The 24,661-nt window shown below is 39.3% G+C and overlaps 1 long non-coding RNA gene across 2 annotated transcripts in view; it reads right to left on the bottom strand.

The window, feature by feature from the left end:
- Positions 1 to 21,766: 21,766 nt before the first annotated feature.
- The window catches only part of LOC138064446 (uncharacterized), a 127,683-nt gene continuing 124,788 nt past the window's right edge, over positions 21,767 to 24,661 (bottom strand). For both annotated transcript variants that reach the window (XR_011137688.1, XR_011137689.1), the window contains one exon: positions 21,767 to 22,347. This is a non-coding gene — a long non-coding RNA (uncharacterized lncRNA). The remainder of the gene's footprint in view (positions 22,348 to 24,661) is intronic.

The raw sequence follows: 24,661 nt of genomic DNA, 5'->3' as shown, positions 1-24,661 counted from the left end.
TTAACACTAGAAGTACTGAGGTAATATCATTCCCTTTCTCAAGGTAACTGGGAATTTTTATGAATAATGACTGCATGCATGCATCACATTTTCTTATGTCCACATACATATGCATAAATATATAAATTATAATTAAAATGATGACTGACCATTGTAATTTTATTTTCCCTCTGAGAGACGTCCTCATGCCAGGAAACAGGGCCGTTGTCACTGTAAACCTTTCGCGGTGGGCAGTCATCTTTTTTTATGCTTAATCTGGCATGTGGAAGTCTTTGTTCATGGCTATAGCTCCTAAGGCTATCACTGTACCATGTCTAAATATTGAGGGAAACTGCAACGTGTTTCAAGCCAAGGTAATGCTCCTTGGTAGGAAAGGTGGCTGTGATGGTTGTGGGGGTAGGGCTGAGTTATATGATGTGAGTGACCCCAAAATGGGGATGGGTAATGAAGTACAATCACATCGTTATCTGCTGATGACTACTCTCTGCCTGGGGCTGTGGAAGGAAGTTGGCATCATGCAATGCCTGGGACTGCAGCTCCAGGTGCTTTAGGAGGACAAAGTGAAGTGCAAGGTACAGTGGCCTGGCATCATTTTTGTTAACAGATCATGAGAATGAAAAATAAAATAATTCTATGTAGTTATTTTGTAGGTTTTAATTAGTCTCTTTGAGGGGAATAACACCATTAAAAACATTAAAGGAATATATAAGATATTACCAGTATGCAGACTGTGAGCCCAATGATGCGGCGTCATTAGCATTGACTAAAGAGGAGGAAGGGCCTTGAAATTCATCCCTCTACTTCCCTATAACTGATTGATAATGGGAGATATCTAGTTTCCTGAAAAAAGACTCATAACTCAGGTCATCCTCATAATGGTAGAAGCCACATTCCAAAAAAGTAGCTAATAAATGATGTTGTTGTGAAGTAGAGCAATGACGTTACCATACAGGAATAAATGGGACATTTGGCAAAAGAGAACTCATGCTTTTTATACTGGTTATTTGCAGCCATTACTGTAATAATTTTTTTGTTTGGGAAAGATTTGAAGAAGCTCTTTTAAGGATTACACTTCCTTACTTGTGAGTTCTGCACTGCTCAGCTTTGCTCTTGGTGTCTTCCTTGACACCAGAATCAGGGCCGAAATGTATTCCCTTCCAGCCAGAGGACTTCATTCCCTTCTCCTCCCCACCCCCCCATTTTTTCAAAGAATATATAGATTTTAAAATCATTTACTAATGCTTGGCAGCACAGACAAAATTCTCTAAATTTCATTTAGCTGGGAGCATTTACTGGAAGGAAATGCCCACTGGGAAAGCCAATGATAGCCAATAATGGATCATACTATTTTCAATTAGCCAACAGATCTGTTCATTTCTAGCTCTTCCATGCACTGGCTAAATCCACTTAGAACTATTAAACAGTTTATTTTAAACAGTACCAGTCAAAGAAAATAACTCCTATTCTTAACACAGTCAGTATTTTAATGGTGACAAAACCTGCTTATTTGGACAAAATGCTATTTTACTTTTGCAGTATATTTGTGGAAGATTCATTCTAGGCAATACTTCTTTTCAAGAAAAGTTATAGCCCAAGTGCCAATATGCCCAAATATACTTCCTTTGGGCAAATTCTGTATGCTGTAAATGGAATCAGGAAAATAAAATCCCCAAAACACACAGACTGCTGACAGGCAAAAAGTGCAGAAAGAATTAATGCAGGAGAAAAGAGATATTATTCCAGGGTTTTCAGAACGCCAAAGGCATCGACAGCCTGAAGAACCAGTGTTCTTACTAATGGGTTCTCTTCTTTCCTGTTAGGAGCTAATTAAAAGTGACAAGTGGTATAAATGACACGTGTAAATCAGGATGGAAATGCATGATCTGTAATAGAACAAATACTTCTTTTATTGGGGCCTCTAAAAATGTTTTTAGCTCATTCCTTCTCTCTTCAGCAATATCAGCGCTCTTGTGTAAGCCTGACATATGTTCCCTCTCTTCTCACTTTCCTGCTGTTGACACAGGGAAGTGTTTCAAAAGCCGGCGCTAGCCAAATGGTATAAAACAGGCTTGTTAGTGTTTTCATTAAATTGTCACGGTTCTGGGCTTTGCTTGACATACTAGCAAGAATTAAATATTAGCATGAAATGCTGAATTACAGACAAATCCCTACAAAACCAGGGAGGGACTCCCAGGGAAGTCGGACACATTTTCTCCTTGATGGTCTCCTGCGATTGTGCAGCTCAGCCCACAGCTGGAAAGGAGGGTCTGGCATGTTACGAACCAGAATTCTCTCCCAGATAAATGAATTGCTAGTATTTGCTAAATACTGTCATTTTGCAACCAAATGTCATGCAAATATATTCAGACATTTTCATTTCTATGGAGATCCTTGCATTGGTATCACTTTCAACTAACTTAAAAGCTGGGTCAATTGTGATTAAGGTGTCTACAGAGGGATTTCAGTACTCAAACATCTTTTGATTTGTACTTCAACTATGTATACTTCAGTTCACTTCCTGTAAAACCGGGTGACAATTGGATTTGCTGTGTTACAGTGATGTGTGGTTAAATAAAATAGGTGTGAGAGGATTTGAACAATGCAGTGTCAGGTACACGCGTGTGCCTCAAACGCACTGATCTAGATTATATCAGCGGAACGGGAATGACCATTCATTTTAGATAAGTGGGAAGAGTTTATCTCAAGAACAAAATCCCCAAGAAACCTTGAGAAAGGCCTCCAGGATAATGTAGAATATATTCCAGAGAGAAGGTATAGAGAGATTTTTCATGTTAAAAGACATGAGAAGATTAAGAGACAGTATGCCAAAGATGCAAAAAAATCTGAACAATACAGAGCACAACATAAACTTTCGTGCAACACAAAGTCAGCCAGCTGTACTCAAACCTACAATGTCTCTGGAAGCATAGACGTTTTCTGCAGAAGCAAGTAATTTTCATTTTGAAAAATGAGAATGACTGGAGTTGTACTCAGCTGCAAATTCTCATGAGTCAGAATAAAACTGCCTAGAATTAATTCTTTTTTACCTGAAGTATAACTGTCTACTGTGAGACCTTTAAAGTATCATACAATACATACTTCATTACCCAAAAAATGAGATAAGATGAATATTTTCGTGTGTGGCAATTCCTGAATTCCTTTATCTTTTTTTTCCCTCTTGTTAACTGCCGTGCGAACTCAAGAAATCTGATGGCCTAATGGTGAATCATTATTCTTTGATAATCACTTAGTAATTATAGGGAATGACATAAGTACATTGTGGTGCAGACCTGGAAATTACTCAAAGAGGTTTTACCCTTTTTACTTGTTACTTTTATAGCTACACAGATCCATTTTATAACTGTATTAAGGCACTCCAGGGCTTGCATTACTGATCATTGTAACACTTCTCAAGTGTCTGACAGTATGCTGCCTCTAGCTCTCTGTTCTACACAAAAAAAACCATATTCTGTGGATCAAATAAATAAATTATTTCCGGGTTTCTCTCTCTCTGGAAATCCCACACATTTCACAGTGTGCCTTTCAGAGGCAAATAATTTCAGAGATCCAAGATGAGATTACATAATTCACATTCATTGAATTTCACCACTTTTCTCTGGGAATTTTCAATCATTTCATTCATTTATTTCATCCATTCAGCTTCAATACAGAAACAAATTTTCTTTTCTAAAATTGGGTCTAGGAAGGATATTAAAGTGATCTTCTTAGCAAGCAGCTTTTTAATGAAACCTGCAAGTAAACTACTGTCATGCATATGATCATTTCACACAGCTCTGCTGTGTAATACATATGTTTAGGGTGTTTTGTCTATTAGTGAAACTCAGATGAAACTCAGCACTAAATTTTGCTGATGTGGTTCAAATGAGAGGGGCCAGAGTCCTAAACTTAGAGAGACTGAGAAAGCAGGAAGAAAAAACTGAGAGAAGAAAAATAATGATGAAAATCTACATCTAACAGCGTATAATACAGTAAAGTTGGCCAACACGTTTGAAATAGCAATGCAATATTTAGAACAAAGTTCTTGTTAGCATTAAAATAAGTGATGAATCCTTATACTGCTTTTCATTTCATCCTCTTCTGGAAAATTGCTATAGATTCATGCTTGTTTGCATTTTTGAAACTTGAAAATTATCTGAAGATTTTTGCACGCTTTTCAGAGGTTTTATCTTTCCGTAGACTTTTTTTTTTACTTCCAGTATATCAAGTACTAGCCATTCCTAATGTTGGTAAAATTAGAAATACTGCAAGTGCGCAGAAACATGGAAAAGCAAGAGAGAAAACAAAGCCTAAGTAGCAGCAGATATTGATTAATTAAACATCAGAGATGCCCAAAGCTTCAGCTGAGCCACAACTTCTATTGCATGTACGATAATAGCTCCTCTATCCCTATCCACTATAACAAGAAAGAAGCATGTCAAGGAATAATTTAGGGCTCACCTTCCAGAGCAAGGCTGCATAATCTTCTGGATTCGGTAGATATCAGTGGAAAGGTAAAATGTTGGATGCATGTCAAGGGAGGTTTTCTTTTTAAGAAGACATATAACACTAACATTGCTTACATGTTTTGAGTGGATTATATCTATCTAGGTGTGGGTGGCAGAAAAATATAGTGACCTTTGAATTACAATACTAGCTTGTCAGAATCTAAATTAAGAGCTATATTTATTATATGTATGGTGTATTAAGGTGCTAGATGAAATCAAACTCACCTGTGATTGTTTTTTATCACCAGGCAGTAGCTAGGTAACAGCAGGCCAACAACAACCATGAAAAATTCCAAGATTACATAACAAGTCACTTTGTTTTGTTTCATGTTTTATCTGCAACAGATTTGTTATGAGATTAATCAGCTGCTATACTGGCTAACACATTGTGGTACTGTATTTCAGCCTTATAAGCCTTAAGAGGCCTAAAAGCCTTTTAAATATCTTTACGTAAAAGTTGCACTTTTGTTGTACCTGAGGCTCTGAAAACTGGGCTTTTTGTGCCCAGAGCACTAGCTTCCCGTGTTGCCAGGGAATGTGGCAAGCACCAGCTTCAGGCAGTGCAGCTCACTGGGACGTGCTCAATGGTGGGGCAGACGCCACGTCTTTGTGCCACCAAAGGCTGCAAACATCCCGGGGCAAGGAGTGGGGACTCTCTACATTCATGAGGCCTCAGAAAGTCAGGGGCAGGAGGATGCTCGAGGAGTTTGCCCAAGGATTAAAAGATACATGTACCCCCCCCCCCAACTCATTTCTAAATAAACGCTGCAGGGAGATCACAAGTATCTTGACACTAACTCAGTCATTCTCTTGTGTGTCGCTGGCCATCGGTTAAGGCTGTGCCTTGAACTCTGTCATGGGTCCATCAAGCTGGGAACAAAACGTTGGCTTGCCAGACATGGGCTGCAGATGTGACTGTTTCAAGCAAAAGTGCCTTTTCTGATACATTAAAATTACACTTAAATGAAATCCTACACAAGAAAAGGAAATCACTGTATATAAGGGCATCCCAAAATGCTGTAGCCTGGTTAAAAAGTATTTTAACATTCAGGTCTGTTCAGGATCCTATGACAAATATTTTCGTCTCTTTTCAGTTGTCAGGTTCAGAATTAAAATCTTAAGAGCGGATCTAAGCTTTCCAAAGTGTCATTTTGATTCAATCATGGCTATGCTTATAAGCGTAGCCATAAACAATCAAATTTCCCTGTTACTATTTAGCAAGTTACCGTTCATTGGCTGAGCTGCAGTAATTGTGCATGTGAATGCTCACTGCCCTAGGCAAATGTGAAGTAATTTCAATTAGCTCAGCCTCCGTGAAAAAATGCCAAGCTAATATAAATTCCTGTGCACTGCCGCAGACAAGGAGTGTGCACGTGGACCCTGCCGTGACTCAGCTGATGTGTGGCTGAGTATGTATGTATACTCATATGTATATGTATGGCTCAGTGCAAGTCCTTTGTTCTACAAACCAAACTGCTGTTAAACAGCATTTACAAAGGAATATACTTTACCAGATCAATCTGATCCTATTTCTATTCCAGTTAGTTGCAAAATGCCCATCACCTTTATGGGAATAGGATCATGTGCCTAAATGTCATTTGATAGGACTTTCGTCTAAGCACTTAACCAATTTCACTGAGATCAATTAAAGCTAAATATTCTGTTCTCAGGACCTTAAAGAGAGAGCTTGCTGTCTTTGAGGGATTCAGTAATTCTTGATAATTTAATTATTTGAGAGGGCATTAATAATGAAGATCTTACAGTAAATGCATGGCAGCATGGTGAACTGATTTTTTTTTTCACAGCATCTGGAACTGGTAACATGGGAGAAAATGTTTTTAATTTAAAAATGATACCTTGGTTAAGTAAGGCGGGGGGAAAGGCCAAATGATCATACAACACAAATATGAACAGCTCTTTGATTGTGTGCTTTCATGTAAGCAAATACTGGAAACAAACATTGTTTCAGAGCAAATACAGTTGGAAATGGTTGCCCTTGGGAATACAGTTATACTTTTAACAGCGCTGTTAGCAGATCAGAAATGTTGCTCTCAAACGCAGCCACTGACAAAAAGGGAGGACATCAAACATCTGTATTTCATTATGATTAGTACTAAAAAGGGAATTTTATTCAAGCTCACTAAGCACCCTGTCATAGTGACTGAAGGAGTCTTGAAAGATGACCAGTGTTTTTCACAAAGATGTTTATATGTGAAGTAGAAATAAGGAACGAAAGAAAGGAGAAATTGGCCATCTATGTAAGCACCGTAATGCTTACACGAAAAGGGTTCTCTACCCACCGAGCTAAAATATAATAATATTTCTATCAAATGCAGTCCTCCGAATATACTAAAACAACAATGTAACAGGAAATTTTTAGTCTGTAGGCTGCATCCCTTCCCATTTTCTCACTGGCCACAAAGTACTTTGGAATAGTGAGCCTCTCTCATGAGTCGCGGCCCCATGTACAGAAAGTCTCAGCATTAATTTGCAAATACATTTAAATGACTCATTCTGATTAGTAAGATGAAGACTGTAAATTAGAATAACTCATGTCTCACTAACATGGCATGGTCGGGTACAGTAACAGAAGTCCACAGAGAGAGCTTTTCCATTAATTCAGTGTCCTGTAATTTCCATTAATTCATTACTTTTTAATGTTTTTTACATATAGTCAGGAAAGCAAGAAAGTGGTGAGACAGAGTGGGAGGAAGCATGTATGCCCAACTCCGTATATACCAAGAAAGTGAATGATATTTTGGAAGGAGTAAGTCATTCTTCATTGAGCAGTGTCATCTTTAATATACTTCTCTCAAGTTTTGGAATTTCTGACATTTTATAATTATCCAGTGATTACAAGAACACTTTTATTTTAAGCCCTTTTTAAGCTGCCTTGCCCTTTCCATTTTATTCTCTCCATCTTCAGTAGTTTCCGGCATCACGTGGACTCTTCTGCCAGCCAGGGAATGAGCATGGCTTCGTCCCAAACCCATCATTGAAATTCCTGAGTCACCCAGAGGGGTGGCCGCAGGGCAGGTCAAAGCTGTCCCTCTCTCAGGATGCAGCGAGCGGCCACTGCCTTCTCCCAGACACTGGCAATTCCTTGTTTTCTAAAAGGGGAGTGCGTGTGTCCTGATAGCACTGCAGCATCATTTTTGCATTGGTTCCAAATACGTTAAGATTTTTCAGGCAGCTGGTTCAAAAGCAGTTGCAATTTCCCTTTAACACAATTGCGAAAAAAGCAGGACCCGCCAAGCTCAATGGAGAAAATATGGATTCTCAAGGAATCTGGACTAGTTCCTAAGTTTCTGCTAATTTTGTTCCCAAATACATCTGCTTCTATTTGCGCATTTCTTCAGATACTAAAGATAAAATTAGAATACAGAGATTTTGGTGTTAAAAATCATAAGTGCAGATGTGCTGAAACTGCCACAGCCCTTTTAATGGTCATGCTTCAGAAGGAGAATCTGGGAGTGACTGGTAGAAATCAGTTTCCTGCTGTAAGCATAATTTTGAGGTTTTGAACCTCCAGTGTATCAGAAGACAGTGCCAGCCACTGAATTATGCTGCTAAGTTTCTTAGCAGAGCTCCTAAAATCATCACAGTGATTTTCAAGGCATTTTTCAAATATGCCACTTTGGGAATCCGTTTCTGTGAACCTCTTTCTGGGAAGGTCTTGCATAAATTCCAGGTACAAACATTAACACTGCAGAATGCCCTAAAATGTGCTAAGGCAAGCACTTTACTAGCTTTCCCCCTTCCTACAAAAAACAGCAAGTCAGATCACAAATTATTGCCGATATTGTCTACATTTTCAGGACTTCTTTTGCTCAAACCTCATCTAGGACTATAAAAAAGTTACCTAAGATCACATTTTTAAAGTGGAGGAGCCTCAGTTTACCATTTAAACTGGATATGCTGATTCAGAGCTGCAAGGTACAAGGGATACACCTAAAACTTTGACTGTTCTCTGAAAGTCTGATCTTCTTCAATGAAGCAGGTAAGAAAGAAAATTTGAAACCACTTTTGGAAAAGTGGATTGTAATCTGTGGATCATTATTGACTGGTCTGTAAATCTGCAAAGTAGTAGGAAGTTTTAATCAACTTGGATTTCCAATGTGGAAGGACAGGTCAAACTCCAACAGCAACAGTCTTTCTCAAGATAATGCAAAATATCTCCATTGAATTGTCACTGGGAAATTCCCAGATTTCCAGAAATCATAGTGATATTTCATTTTCATCTTTTTAAAAGGGTCAAAGCTTCTAAAGACTGAGCCAGGTCCACAAGACCGCCGAAATGCTGAGAAGTTGTGAACTTGAGATTGCTTAGCTGTGGGACAATCCACAAGGAGAATTTAGAGGTGCTTAGAAGCCACATGACCACACCAAGACTTCTAAAATACCACAAGAAATAAATCAATTTCAGATGTTTTAATAAACAGAAAGCCTGCCTACTTTCCACCAGCCTTTTCATGAAAATTGACAAGTTCCCACAAAATGCTTCAATTTTGATAAATGTATTCCAATTAAAAATAAAATTTAAAAGCTTTCTGGTGGAGAATTTCCCCAATTTTCAATTTTTCAATAAAGTTTTGCTTCGTCTTCCAAAAATGCAATCTCTTCAGTACGAAACACGATGAACCAGCAGGTGGTAAACCAGCCCTTAGTGATTGTCCTGTAAAAACATCCCAGTTCAACAAAGAAAACTAAGTCACATTTTATCTGCCCATTTATCTCCTCTGAATAAAATTGTGGGGAAGAAGTCTGTCCAAGTGTTCATTATGTAAAATATGTCTTTAAAAAAGAAAATCTTGCTGAACTTTTCTTCTGCCTTCCCGTACAATATATGAACCAGTGACATTGCTCTTAGGTGACACACAGTGCTGAAGGTTTAGGAAGAAAAATATGAAGCTGGACAACTAGCAAACAGCAAAATATGTTAATGTTCCCCTAAATGAGACAACAGCCTACAATCATTTCATCTCTTGAACAAAGGCAAGATTCACAGACCGTCTTCAAGTTTGTGGTATAGCCCATACTAAATATAGTCAAGCTATGTAAAGTAGAGCAGTGAGGTTCTTTGGCATGTTTTCAGGAACTGCACGGAAGACAGGCCAGTTACTTTCAGTTCAGAGCAATACGAGTCATTTATCACCAAAAGATCCATTAAACACAAACAGGACCCTGCAGAAACCTGTAAAGAATGAGAACGTTACTGAAAGCACCAACGTATCCACCCTTTGTGAAAGGCTCCTGAAAAGACACAGGGTAAACAAGATTTCTTCTTGAGTACTAACTCTGGTTTCCAAGTTTGGAGCTTATCTTATGAGGTAAGTGTATAAACGTACTGGTCTCCTGTCGAGCAGTGGTATTGGTTTGCCAGTGAAATAGTGCAAGTGGAGGCAAAGCCTAAGGAGAAGAAATGAGCTGGATTTGGCTTACAGGAATGACGCTTGTAGCAAAGGGAATTTTTTGCATTCTGAATTCATTGCCAAGGAACTCCCTGTGTCCTCTCACAACTGTCGATCCTTCTGCTTGCTGCCAAGCTTCATGGCTTGATCAGCAGTAACTGGACCCTTACCTCTGTCCTGTGCAGAGTAATGACAACAGCCTTTCTTCTGAGCAAAGCTGGCTGGTGGGGGCTCCTCCACAATGTCTTTATGCTGAGCAGCCTAATCAAGGTGCTCCTACACATAGACATTAAGTAGGTTTCTTTTAAAACTTGCTGCCCTAAGGGCCAAGGACAGGAATATTATCCTCAGTTTAAAAAAAAAAAATCATTACAGAATCACAGAATCACAGAATGGCCAAGGTTGGAAAGGACCTCTGGAGATCATCTAGTCCAACCTCCCTGCTCAAGAAGGGTCCTCTAGAGCATATTTCCCAGGATCACATCCAGACGAGTTTTGATCTCCAGCAAAGGAGACTCCACCACCTCTCTGGGCAACCTCTGCCAGTGCTCTGTCACCCTCACAGGAAAGAAGTTTTTCCTCATGATCAGGCAGAACTTCCTGTGGTTCAGTTTATGCCTGTTGCCTCTCGTCCTGTCGCTGGGCACCACGGAGAAGAGTCTGGCCCCATCCTCTTGACACCCTCCCCCCTTCAGATACTTGTACACAGTGATCAGGTCACCCCTCAGTCTTCTCCAGGCTAAGCCCAGCTCTCTCAGCCTTTCCTCATAGGAGAGATGCTCCAGTCCCCTCATCATCTTTGCAGCCCTCCGCTGCACTCTCTCCAGGAGTGCCGTGTGTCATACTGGGGAGTCCAGAATTGGACACAGGCCTCCAGATGTGGCCTCACCAGGGCTGAGTAGAAGGGGAGGATCACCTCCCTCGACCTGCTGGCAACGCTCTTCCTAAGCAGCCCAGGATACCATTGGCCTTCTTGGCCACAGGGGCACATTGCTGGCTCATGCTTAACTTGTTGTCCACCAGGACTCCCAGGTTCTTTTCTGCAGAGGTGCTTTCCAGCAACAAAAAAGAAACAAAGTTGTTTATTTACATTTACAAACCTCTTGTATACGATGAACCAGTGGAATAGCTGACCCCATTCCTAAGGCAATATTGCTCTTCCCCTGTGTCCACAGAAGACAGAAGTAACCATCGCAGCAGGGCCATAAAAGGCAGTTTTCATCTCCTTGCAAGTGACAACATAAATCAAGCAAGATATGGGTAGCCAGTACTAGAGGGATATCAGAACACCAACTTTTTCTTCAGTTGCATTTATTTGCCCCCTTCACATTCGATAAGTGAGCAAAACAGATGAGCTAAGCTTTCAAAAATGGAACTGAAATGAGCAGCAGTTTAATGACGTGGTGTTCGCTGCTGGTCCGGAATAGCAAGGGGACGTGGTACGGGGATACTGATTGCAGCACTGTAACAGATCCAAGGTCTGTCTGTTTCATTAAGTCTGCCCAGGTCTCAGATTATTGCTCTTCTGTGACAGCTGAATTATGGCATTTCCCTTGAAAAAAATTACAGTAGGTACCAAAAGCAGCTCTCCTGGAGCCAGTCCTGTTTCTGGGGGTGCCTGCCCCTGAGGCAGCCCCAGGCTCTGTCCACAACGCTGTGGTCTATTACAGCAAGAGGCAAGGAGCTCAGGGGAACATTTATTCTACATAACTAGAGAAGTTAATGGCTGCCACTTTCCTTTCTGCTTGCCACACTCCTCTTCCCTTGTCTCCAAGGGGCCGCACGGCTGCATCAGCTGTGTGCAAGCCAATGCCCCTGAAGTCACTGGGAACTGCTCTTACGGCATCTGTCCGTGAGAGCATCATGAGTGGGATGTTGTTTTTATTGTTTACTGCATCTCTATTTTTGATCTCTCCTTCTCCATGTAAAGTGCGTACATGTGTTTATGAACTGCTTGTTGCAAAGATAAGGGAATGTGGGGTGCTGGCCAATCCCTTTTTCCATTACTCCTTTGTTTTTCCTGTTTCCTACTCCTCTTTTACGCTGCTTCTCTCTGTCTCCTATTTTTGCTTTTTTTTTCCATCTCCTTCCTTCTATGGCAATGAGCAGGGTTTGCTCCTCAGCAGCTGCCAGTCAGAATTCACAGGCTTTGCCCCTGCTGCTCTATCAGAAATTCATTTAAAAAAAAAATAGGAGAGAGAGAGAGAGAGAGAAGGAAATATTTATTATCTAAAAGCAGCTCATATTAAGTCACACAAATGCTATGCCCCACGCTGTAATGTTAACTTAACATAAAGCTTAACCTGAGATTGAATCAGAACCGCATATTTGGCGGGTCATTATTCCTTGGCACTTAAAGTAACCATTTCAGACAAGCACTGAAAAGGAGCACATGCTGTACACTCCTGTTGCTTTAAACTTAAAAACATTTCTGTACATTGTAAATGTTGGTTCCAGGACGCTATTAATGGTCAGTGTCTAAATACTGCTTTGCAATTTAAAAAGAAAATGACTGTGCCTATGTGGCTGTTTTTTCAGATACCCACCATTAAACACTCACCAGGCAACTGGCCTGCAACCATTCAACCCTGGATTATGAGGCTCCCAAACTCCTCCAGCCAGAGAGATGACACATCTCTGAAGGAAACCCAGAAGTTCAAGAAGTGATATTAATATTTACAGTGGAGTAGATTACTTCGGTCTGCACTAGCAAAGCACAAATGCTTCAACTTTATTTAAAGCAAGTATAGAAGGCATTACTCGCATGTCAGGTATTTTTGAAACCCTCTTGTTTGAAGGCTGAGTCACTCGTTATGAGTCGACGTAACTGATTTTACGAAAGATCCAGATTAATTCTTCACCTCCCTTTGTGATTAAGTTGAGTAATGTAAATGCATGTGTTTCTGTCATAATAGCATAATTTCTATCCTTTTTCTCCATATACTGCAGTAAAAAAGTTGAGAAACATGAGTACTAATATTTTTGCACAAACTTAAAAGTCACTTCCTAAAAATACAATGATTAAGATTTCCAGTTTTTGCAAAGATATTTGTGCTAACAGGCATTACATGTAGATCTATTCAGAAACTAAAGAGAATCAAGAATATTAATGGAAACTACATAACATATTTGGGTTGTACAAAAGGAAACAAGAAGGAAGAAGCCTTAGATGGTCAAAAGAGTACATTTACTCTTTTTTTTGCAGGGGGAAAGGTGTTTTAGCAGAGGGTTGTTTGGGGGGGGGGGGGTTGAGTTTGTCTCCTGCACTCTGGATATCTTAGGTTACTGAGAAGAAACACTCCAGGAACAATCCTGTTGGGTATCAGAGGAAAGAGCTCCTCAATGGAACAATCAGTATCAGTTGTTGCAGAACTTCCTTTGAGAATGTCTTTGTTTTGCTACAGCTGTTGATGTTGTTTTGTGCTTTGGTTTGTAGTAAAAACAGATTTTAAACATTTTCTTAAATCAGCCTTGATCATTTATAAGCTTGTGCTAAAAGGAGGGTTATCTTGGATTTTTGATAAATACAGCATGTTCAAAGACAACGTGCTTAGTGGGTAAACAGTTGGGTGGGTAAATCCAAGTGTGCTTGGAATTGGATAATGCTACAAAAGACAGCTTAAATGTCAAACAGCTGCAATCAGTCCACACAGTAGGAACATCTGCCAAGATCCTGTGTGGGGCTGGTGGTACTTTTTAAGTATTGAGCTCTTACATCGGATCAGGCCTGTTTCTGCTTGCAAGTAGGGAACGGGAATGTTACTGTCAACTTCATGGAGAGCAGCATCAACTGTCTGCCACTGCACTACCACTGAAACCGTCTGTGAATAATTGTTTTGGGAATAGACAATTTAAATTTGGCCTTTCAAATAAGCTTACTGTGACAGCAGGGAACAGAAGGTTACTTTGATGCCTTTCTAGTTAAGGAAATATTAACAATTAGTGACTCAGCATAAAATTTAGCATAGCTGGGAGGAAGCCAAGAAAATAACTGACTTTATTGTTCCCTTTTTATGCACAACATTGTGAAGAAAAGTTCAGAGCACAGGTTAAAGAATCATCTTCTGAAGTTTCACATGACGATGCCATTTGCTGTGAATTAGGTTTCAGAAGGCTGCATTCAGGCACCTGAAGCCAAGATGTTCTTTGGCTGATACCCTTTGGAAGGAGGAAGCACACGTTTCCATCACCCTCTGTTGGCTGAGGCCTCGAGCCTTGTCTGGCCTCAAGGACAAACTGAAGGTGGTTTTCTCTGAGCCACATCAGCCCTGCCTGCACCCTGGTTAGACACAGCCATGTGCTGAAGCTTTCCTTCAGGGGGAGCTGAAGCTATTTTGAGTCATCCTGCAAGGCACACTACAGAACTAGGCAGAAATACCTGAACTGGCTTTAAATGATAGCGCTTAGATACCAGCAGCAGTGTCAGTATGTTTATGTTTAGATTTATTAGATTGCCCTGGGCTTCTGTTACTTCTTCTGCTTAGTTTCACTGTTGTTTCAGAACCCTTCAACAGATGCCCAAGTTCAGTGCCAGAATGTCTGAAGTCAGCTACTGAAGTGAACATCAGGCTTTAACTACACTGCCCCAACCACCCATCACTGACTGAGCTTGTCCATATCGAAATCAGCTGAACACAATTTACTTGCAAATGTGGGCAAAACAAACTACATTGAAGTATTGTAGTTAAAACCTTCTGCAGACTAGAAAACATGTAACTTGTCAAGAGGGTTCAGATCCCATTGGAATCCTTAACAAACTCTGAATTTCCACCCACAACATGTAAGATCAATGTGCGCTGTAATCTGGCTCCTCACCTCAATACCTAAGTGGATGGTCTTTTGAAAAATCTGAGTCCCTTCTATCAGTGCTGAGCTTTGTATAAAGCCCTTCAGTTGCACAGCTGTGTTCTTGAGGTTTGCAAATGTACAACGACAGTCCACTGTCTGTGTCTGCATTTTATATATAAACAAAAGCTAACCTACTTCCTCCACACAAACTGGAAACAATGCCTGGAAGATTTTAAAGCATTCAACAAAGCTTAAAATGATTGTTTAGCATGAATAAAATATTTATATAGCAGTGCAACATTCAAGTTCTATTAAAGAAGAAGGTACAACAGCCATCCTTAGCCCAAGAAGCAAAAAAAGAATTCACAGGACATTTACTCTCTGAACAGTAGGAAATCTTTAGCCTATCTACAAAGATATGGAATTAGGGATGGTTTGACATGTGGTGTTTGACTATAGCTTAATAATGGTTTCTAAAACACTCCAAATAAAAAGATTTTTTTCATGGCTCAAAAAATGATGTATCTAGAATCAATTTGCAGTGAATGCCAGAGATGAAAAAAAAACCTATTAATTCTGGGATTTCTTTCCTCTGCTGTGCTAACGTTGGTGACCTTTGGGATATTTTGCAAAGACCATCTTGTTCGAGTGTTTGCTTTTCCTTGATGGAGATTCTTTTTATAACCTTATGCTGGTTACTTTTCTTCTTTTGTCTGTTTGCATATGGAGGTGACAAGGGTGCGCGCCTACCTCTGGGACAGAAAGCTTGCACCAGTCATCATTTCCAAGCAGCACGTCCAAACACGCTTCTGATTTCCTTAAAGAAAGTCAGAAGGTACTTCAGATGAAGGACACACTCTGGATTTTTAGACTCCAGCAAATGGTAACCTACTAAACGGCCACATCTGTGTCTTTCACAGAAACACGCTTTCGGCCAGAAAGCACCCTGTTAAACAAAATTTCATAGCCAGTAAAGGAATCAATGTTTTTGTCTTCCAAAGAGATTCCTTTTAGCAAAATAATTATCTCCAGAGAGATAAATGTAGCATAATTTCAGGACACATGTATTATGATCCAAGTGGAAATTGCTTTTGTTTGCTTTTGGCTTGCACAGGATTTAGGTCAGCATTTGCAATTCCATCAATTAGATTTTTTTTTTTCTTTTGTCACTGATGGTCAAGTTCACAGAAATATGTTGAATTTCAATTAGGCGTGCGTATATAACAATGCCTAACTCAGACCTGCAAGTGCAACAGCTGAAGAAAAAAGATGGCATCCCATGGGCCCCTCTCATGACAATTAGGAGAGGCCCAGGCTCCTTCTCAGCTCCCAGAGCTGGGAAGCCTTCCCATGGGCATTACTCCTCCTACCAGAAAAGCCAGAGGTGAGCTGCCTATGCCTGACAGCTCACCCTCTGGGAGGCATGACACCCTCTTCTGGCACAGCTTTCCCATCCCATGGGAAGACAAGGCTTTCAGGAGCCAGGAACCAGCCCTTAGCTGCATGGCAGACGGTCTACGTGTTCCTCCACCACTACAATAATCAACATGCTGTTAAACTTTTCTGACAGAGCAAAGGTGGTGTCCTGCACTGAAGGGAGCAGAGACCCTGCGCACTTGCATGACACCCAGCTCTGCTCAGTGACATTTGCATCTAGGGCAGGAAATGCCTTTTCCGTAAAGTGATAGTACTGATCCCACATGCTGGTGCAGTTCACTAGCTGAGGCAAAGGAGCCACACTTTCAGCTACCATGCTAAAGATGAGAGCTCATCTCGCATTCTCCTAGTTCCCATCTGCCAAAAACGGAGTCCTCGGGCTTTTTCTGGAATACAAATGAAAGATGCATTTGTCCCTGTCAGGAGAACTGATATGTGATGGGTCTGTTTAGTGTGACATGCTCTACATTTTAGCATGGGCTGTCTCACTTAGACTTGACATCTATTTTAAGGCACCTCGGTTGCATTTTGGAAGGGGTAAACTGTTGCAGCTGTTCAACTGTGACTTGGAAATTAAATTCAGTTAGCGGCCCAGGTACTGACTGAGTCCCTGCTGTTCTATTTAAAGAATATTCTTTGAGAAAAAAATATTTGTGTTTGGTTTCCTATCAGCTTATACGTGAACATATCACTTGTTTTTTCTTTCCAAAACCTTTTGGATGGACTTTTTAAAGGAATATATGCAGCAGTTCAGGATATAATATATGCATTTTATTTTTTGTCTTTTATCACCTTCAGCAATTCAGGCAATGGAGTCAAGTTCTATATGAACTTCCCCTAGGTTTTCATCAAAATGACAGTTACTCTTTTTCAGAAACAATTTAGGCATCCAAGAACAGATTTACAAATGTATTTACGTGCCCCAAGAGACAGACATATACCCAAGAGATTTTCTGAGATATCTAAAATAAATGAGGCACATAACTGCTTTTTGAAGGCATGAGCAGCCTCAAAAATGATCACCTTCAAAAACAGAAGTTTAGACTCCCAAGCTGGAAAGGAATTTTACCTAAGTAACTATAGATGTTAGTATTTTTTTCCTTTTTAAATATAATGTTATTTAATAATTAACCTAGATTGATTATTCTTGTCTGGGGACATCAAAACTCAGGTTTTTTGGAAACTTTGCCAACTGAGCCACTTTACTGAATAATTTGTAATTATCTGGATGTTTTTGACAGCTTTAATACCAAGATTTCAAAATTGAGATGAAATGATAATAAAGTGACAAAATATGACGCTTGCCATTTCTGAATAGATATTCCTTAGGTGGACACAATACTTCCTCAAATATTCATGCCTTGATTTAATTACATTAAATGCATGCTGGATTTTAAAGATATACTCTCCAGAGCAGCACAAAAGGTGATAGCATGGCAGGGAAAATAAAAAGAGGAAGAATAGGACAAAGTTATTTAAGATAATGGAGGAATTTATCATACTGCATGCGGAAGTCAGTCCTTTCTCTAATAGGTAAAACAATTAAGCATATGACTTATATATATGTTTATTTCACATATTTGGATTATTTGTCTCCTCAGTAACATTTCTGTTTGCAGAGCATTAAACTTTAAGTGGATCCAGAAGGAATATTACTTAAACCAAACTTTCTATTCACCTAGGAAATTAGAAATCTTTGCATTAGCTCTGAGTCACATGTTCTTTAAAAGCTTGTGTTTACAACTTTATATGTTTCTTATTTTGGCACTAGGATGTTATAACTTGACACTGCTGTCTCAGCGGTTCAGAGGCAATACTTGGAATCACATTTTTCTCACTTACAGAAGTAATGATGGAGACATTGACTCTGATAATGAGATACTGACTTTAGTCAATCTATCTGTTCAGACTGCTTTTGCTCTGCTGGTGGTTTCTTTGAACGCTGACTGCATTGAGGAGTCCCGCAAAACTCACATCAGTCAGGACTGATTTGGAGCCATTCTTAAAAAGAATGGAGCTAGTCTTATAAAGGTGATAATGATAATGAAATGTGAAAATAAAGTGAGCTAACCTTAGAAAATATAGAATTAGATTATCAATCACTCACAATGTATATTTAAGACCTCCTTTGAGTTTGTCAGACCAATGTAATGATTGTCAATGTGATGGACCTGTCCTGCTTTTCCAAACTGATGAGGATAAATATTCTCCCATATTCTTCTGCTCCTGCTCCTTGGCTCTCAGAAGTTGGCGGCACAAAGTGGTTGCTTCTGTGCTCAGTTCAGCTAGCTGGGAAAGGGCTGGTTAAATGCTTTGCCTTTGCAATACCCCATCCACACAGGGTAATTTGCTCCAAGAGCTACTAAAATGAAGACTGTAGCTCTGAGTCATACATCCTAGGTGAGCAGCACTACACTGAGGACAGACTTACTCCTAGCCCATAGGGTTTTCTCTAACTTTAGAGGCTGTATTTCACAGCCCTTGAAGAAAGACTTCAGGTTGGCTAGGAACATGAATGTACTGAGTGATGACTATCCGAAGGACTATATTAAAGCAGGGTAAAGGAAAGGTGAGAAGCGTGAACAGGAAAAAAAGCTCAGAGGAAATATCCTCATTTATTATTTTTGAAATTGGCAACATAATGAGAGAAATAGGTGATAAGACATCAACGCAGATGGACTGAAAGTCATAGAAAAACAAATTACAGGTTAATCAATGAGGTGTGGGCAGACAGAGCTGAGAGCTCTGGGTGATGGCAGAGAACAGGAGCTCCCTTACAAAGGGAAGATAGGAAAAGAAAGGACTTCCACTAGACTCACTCAAGTAACCCTAAACCAAATAAGTAGGTGGTATGTCTGGGAGATTTAACTGAGGCTTGTGGATTCAAGAAAGACAGGAGATCAAGGAAATCTGGTCCAAGAGTCAAAACAAGAGAAGAATGCTGCTAGAGAGGAGTCAGCTTGGCAGTAGAAGGCCGGAACATGGAGGAGGAAAGAAGAAAAGAGCTGGGTGCGGTATCCTTCAGCAGACATCGGAAACTGGGAAAATTCAAGAGGAAATGACAGCTGGTACTGCTCAAAGAGAAGATATCAGGCTGAATGTTACTAGAGTTTCTCATACTCAGCCTCATGACCAAGATTGTTAAATATTTGCATTAACAAACTCAACATAAAAGGTAGGAGAGTGCACAAAAATAAATGACATTCCTAACTGGAGTAACAGATGGGAGGAAATTAATTATTTTATGAATGTGCAAGCCCTGGGAATGAAGAACTTGATCAAAGAAGAGGCTTGTGATCAGCTGTAAATATGTGGAGAGGGGAGAAACCCACAGATGTGAGCTGACCACAGGATAACAATGACATTTCAGAGTGATGCATTTATAAATAAAGGCAAAAACATTGTCAGGATTTTCAAGGGGAGAAACATTTTTGTATTGTGCAAGATACTGGTGAGAATGTATTTAGAATATTGTATGTTCCAGTCATCCATGTTCAACAAAGATTCAAAATAGATCAGATGCAGAGGCGGGTTACTAAGATGGTCAGAGGAATGGACAGACTCTCAGCTAAAGACACTAGAGATCCCCGGCTAGTCTAGAAAAATGAAAGTTGAAGGAAAATTAAGAGCCTGTTTGCTTTCTATAAATTCCTACTGGAGGAGAAACCAAGAGGCAAAAGGGTTACTTATTTTATAGGACAGTACTGGCACAAGAGCTAATAAGTATAAAGTGGTCATGAAGAAATTTTGGCTCAAAATTATGAATACAAACGAGAAGTGCTGTTGTGTAAAAATGTCTTCTGGGAGTAGTGGGCTAAAAATTTCATTTTTTTTTGTTAAAATACGATTTCCTTCTTGTTGGAGACATGATGTTGAAGCTCTTGAAGTGCTTTATATGAATAGATGTTGTAAATCTTGTCCTGTCTGTGTGGAATTTTTCTCTGTTTACCTCTGTCACGTCTCCAGATCCCCACTCAAAACTCATCATCACCTCCAGCCTATAGTCCTAGTTTTCAGATGAGTGAGAGCTATCCTTTGACATTTCATACCTAGGTAACTTTCATCAGGAAGCTGTGCAGCCCAGCTTCCGTAGCCAGACGCTATTTGCATCTTTTTTCCTTTGGCCATCTTCTGCTGTCACATCAGTTGCTAGTTTTCTTGAAAGAAAAAAAGATTGAAAATTCTCCAAATTCTCATGTTTTTGGTCTCCATTTGCAGCTGGCCTCTGTGGCTTTGGTCTAGGTCAGCTCTGCCTCTTTGTTCAGGCTTGGCAGTCACTGCCGATCTGGTGTGATCAAAGGCAGGAAGCATCCAGCACACACTCATCCCAAGACTTCTGGCCCAGTTACAACAGAGTCCCTAAGCAGCCCCTGAAATATGGTTCCCTAGGCTGTGATGTATTGTACACCCACACAAAGGCTCGCTGACTTCACTACAGCTCTGCCCACGCATGATATATTGTTTTCCTGCCATAGTTATGGCATTTGTATAGGAAAAACTTCATATCATTTGGAATCCTCAGGCAGAGAAAAAAATGAGAATTGGACTTAGGCAGCCTTTGTGTCTGTAGCACATAAAATTGTTCTGAAATATGATTTTTTTGTTTTTGTTTTTGTTTTTCCCCAAACAAATACAAATCTTTCCTTTCTTTGGCTTGTTTTTTTGCAATATAAATTCAGGTTTTGTGTTTCTTCCCAGGCTGTGTGATGACAGGAGAACTGCTGAATGGTGATGTCATGGTAGACTAAAGAGAATACAATTGAGCAATTTGACAGGAAACCTGACTTTTAGTTGGACTGTACACAATCCTTTGTTTTTTACTGGTTAACCACTCCAATACAATTACTGATATTTTTGCCATTTCAATTAAGTCATGACAGGTCACGATAAAATTCCTAAAACCTCTTCAGAGTTTCTCCCAAGTGAAAAAAAGGAACAATAAAATTGACAGTCAAAATGCTTCAGAAGACCATAGATTGTCACTTCAGTATAAAACATGTTTAAATGAATCTAATTTAACTGATCTAACTTAACAGTCAGGTAAGAAAAGATTTAACAATTCTAGTATTGCACAAGTAAAGCATCAAATAGGATATTCTTCCGAGTTGGTAAACTAGCAAAAAAATTACATAATTTACACTTTTTAGGTCCCCTTCAGATCCACTTTTGAAATTATTTGCAACAGATCTTGCCTCTCCAACTGTGTTTCTAGCCATGATTTAGAGAAACAACCTTGAATATACTGAAAAAAAGATAATATGGATGAATGCTTGACATTTCTGAAAACCCTACTTTTATCAAAAATGGAAAAATAACTTCAATTTAATTATTGTTTTGTTAAAGGAAGTATCTTATTTGAATACCCATGCTGTAAAGAGTAGTACTTAGCATTTAAAAGCAAATTTCCCATTGATTTTTGTAGGACTGTGTTCCCTTTCCTAGGGTATTTATGTGTTATGGTAAATCCCACACAAATGCATGAGTTACGTTTTTTTCTGGATTTGTTCGTTGAAAGAACAGTGCCTCTACAGATCTTTCAAAGTACTTATAAGGTAATAATGAAGGCTTAAATTGTCCATTGATCTATAATACAGTGTTATTCCATTCCTAATTATACCTTTTAAGTCTGTGAGTGTATGTTTTGTTTGGTCCCCTAAGTTATTCCAAAATTGCTTTGTCTGTGCCTTCTTTCTAAATTAGTTCTGAAAAATCAGAGAAACCTCTGTACCCAGAGGTTTTATAGGACTTGCAGGACTATTCTCTAGTTTTGTTTTTTTGAAAGTGCTTACTTTTTATCATGAGAATTCTCTTCTGAGAAAATTCTAACAGCTACCGGTGTGTCTTTGTCAGTTGAAATGTTGCTTTTGAAGACAAAATACAAACCCAAGTTCTTTTGTACCTGTCACTGCACTACAGGAGGAAATGAGCAACATCATTAAATTCACCTTTTTAACACTATTTTTGTCCTACTGTTTCTGCTTATCTTCCGTCCCTACTATAAAGCAGAACTGAAGAAAATCATAAGACTTAGTTTTTCATACCCTAATAGTTTTAGCTTAGCATTTTTCTCTCTGCAATCTGCTGAGTATTGATATTCCTGCTTACCCTTACTAAAGTATGTATACATCCGATTTTTCTTGCTGAGCTCCATTTCACTTCAAAAGAGGCATGAGGGTGACAGTTTTCTGCAAACTGAGTAGATATACCTAGGTGAAAAAAGGGAGCAGTCATTTCATTCTGAACCCTGACAATATCCCCAGATTTTGATTCTTCCATAGAATACAAAGTCCACATACACTACTTTTTGAAACATTGAGGCATCTGCTTTTCACATCTTCAGCATGTTAGGTTGCATATTTACCTGGAAGACTTGGATAGCATATTACTTCAAACTTTTCTGAAAGATTTCCTTTTAAGTTACTCTATATGCTTAACCTTTTCACTTGCATCTTTCTCAGAAGAAAGCTTGTCTGTACGTCCGGATAATATAGCCCCCGCTAAGGTACATAGCCACTTCCCATAGGTGAGGGAGAGGAGAGACCAATAGCTAAAACTCAGCTAACCAGAAACAGTACATAATGTATTGATCAAAAAACAGAGTTTGGGCTCCATGAAAACCAGAGGAAATACAGCCTGGCAAACTCTGGAATCTGGCTGGCTGAAACTGAACAATAATACTCTATTTATTTAACCTCTTTGGAAATGATTCAATTGAAGATTTAATAAAATCATCTTTTTCTTTATTGAACCACATTAATTTGAGGAAACAATATATTTGACTATATATATATATATTTGAATATATTAATTCCTCCTATTAACCACAAGCAATAGAATTTCTGGAGATGCTTTACCAGACAAGTTTCTATCAGGTCATTGGCTCAAAATCGTAGCTTAATTGGCTGTACTGGTATTTCTTTTGATGATAATTTGGCTCTCTTTATTCATTTGATGTGATTAAAATGCAAAGTATAACACATTTCTTCTGTTTTCTGCTGATATCTATTTGAGTAAGACTAAGCAAAGTAAACGAAAACAAGCTTGACTGCAGAGAACTGAGCAAAGTAACTGAGAACATACCTCAAAACTAACACAGAAATATGTGATTAGAGATTTTGTCAATGTCTGTGTAACTTGCTGTAGAGTTCTGGAGGATGCATTCCATTTTCAAGCATACAAAATTTGCACTAATGCAGGTTAATGCACATTAAGCCAGTTTATTTTTACATTTGACACTCAGAGATGACCAGCACTGTAGATCTGCCAGAGAACAATGCCCACGTATCAGAGGACAGCCACGATGGAAATCTGCAAAGGCAGCAAGGTCCTGGATTCCCTGGTCTGCCTCTGTGTATTTACATGTCAGTGTCATGAAAATGAACAACGAGCTGCTGTGCGTTGTCAGAGAGCTTAGAGAGAAGGGCTTTGAGCTGATAGCTTTGCATTTTTAGGTCACACCTTGAATAAGTAGATGAGAAGTTGTCAAAAATTTTAAAACTCGAGAGGGATAAAGTGAAGGATCAGCAGAATTTGTGGAATCAGGAATATACTTCATTTTTGATGCTGGATGACAGACGGTTAGGGCATGGACTGACTTCTTGGATGGACTTTCATGTAGTAGGGTGTGATGAGAAGATGTTCCCACTCTTGAGGGGGAGGTGGGTGAGTCCTGGACACTTTCTGCCCCCTAAGCAGAAGAGGGCAGAGGAGGACCCTCCTGTTCCTGAATGCAGGCCTGTGTCCACAGAGGAGCAGCCCCCAAGCTCAAAACACAAGTTTGGAGTGCAAGTTTGAACATGTGAATGCAAAAGTAACAGCACAATTTAATGGTGCTTTTGATGTTCAAAAGTGTCTAACTGAGTCCATGAAGGCGCAGCCAGAGTTAGGTATATTTTTAAAAGGAAAAAACAAGCAGTATTTTAAAATAAAACTGCCATGGTAAAAGTGATCACCAAATGGTAAAGACAGTGGCCAACTGTCTAGGCAAGTTCATGACTCTCAGTTGTATTTTGAATCTAAATTGTGGTGATGTAACAATTACCTGTGAGAAAGTCGGTAGGAAGATACAATCTGTTGTTATATCTCCTCATGTTTCCAGGAATGTGTCTTCTTACAGGTGAAAACAAAAATGTGTTTCATTTCTCTTCTTTCCTTTTGGAAAATCCTAGGCTGCTGCTTTAGCACCTTTTCCATTTCCATTTCTTACTGGAAGTCTCTGTTTATTTAAGTCAATTTAAATGATCCATCAGATGAATCACTGCATTTAAAATGCTGTCAGGAGGAGCATTATGAAAGGAACCAGTTTGCTTAAGGTCCCTTAAGTACGTAGTCTGCAAAAAACACACTCCATACAATTTCACAAGGATAGCTGGAGTGCAAATGATTGAGTAATGAAGACACTAAAAACCCACAATAATTTGGCTTCATTAGACAGTCCTTCTCATAACAAACATGAAAAGTAAACATATCCATAAATGACAAGGGATACATATTTTATTCATTATTTGTATTCCTTTCATA

The sequence above is a fragment of the Struthio camelus genome, chromosome Z (genome assembly GCF_040807025.1).
Source record: "Struthio camelus isolate bStrCam1 chromosome Z, bStrCam1.hap1, whole genome shotgun sequence".
In the NCBI taxonomy this organism is placed as follows: Eukaryota; Metazoa; Chordata; class Aves; order Struthioniformes; family Struthionidae; genus Struthio; species Struthio camelus.
The sequence above is the reverse complement of the archived record's forward strand: the minus strand, read 5'-3'. Positions and strand labels throughout refer to the sequence as shown.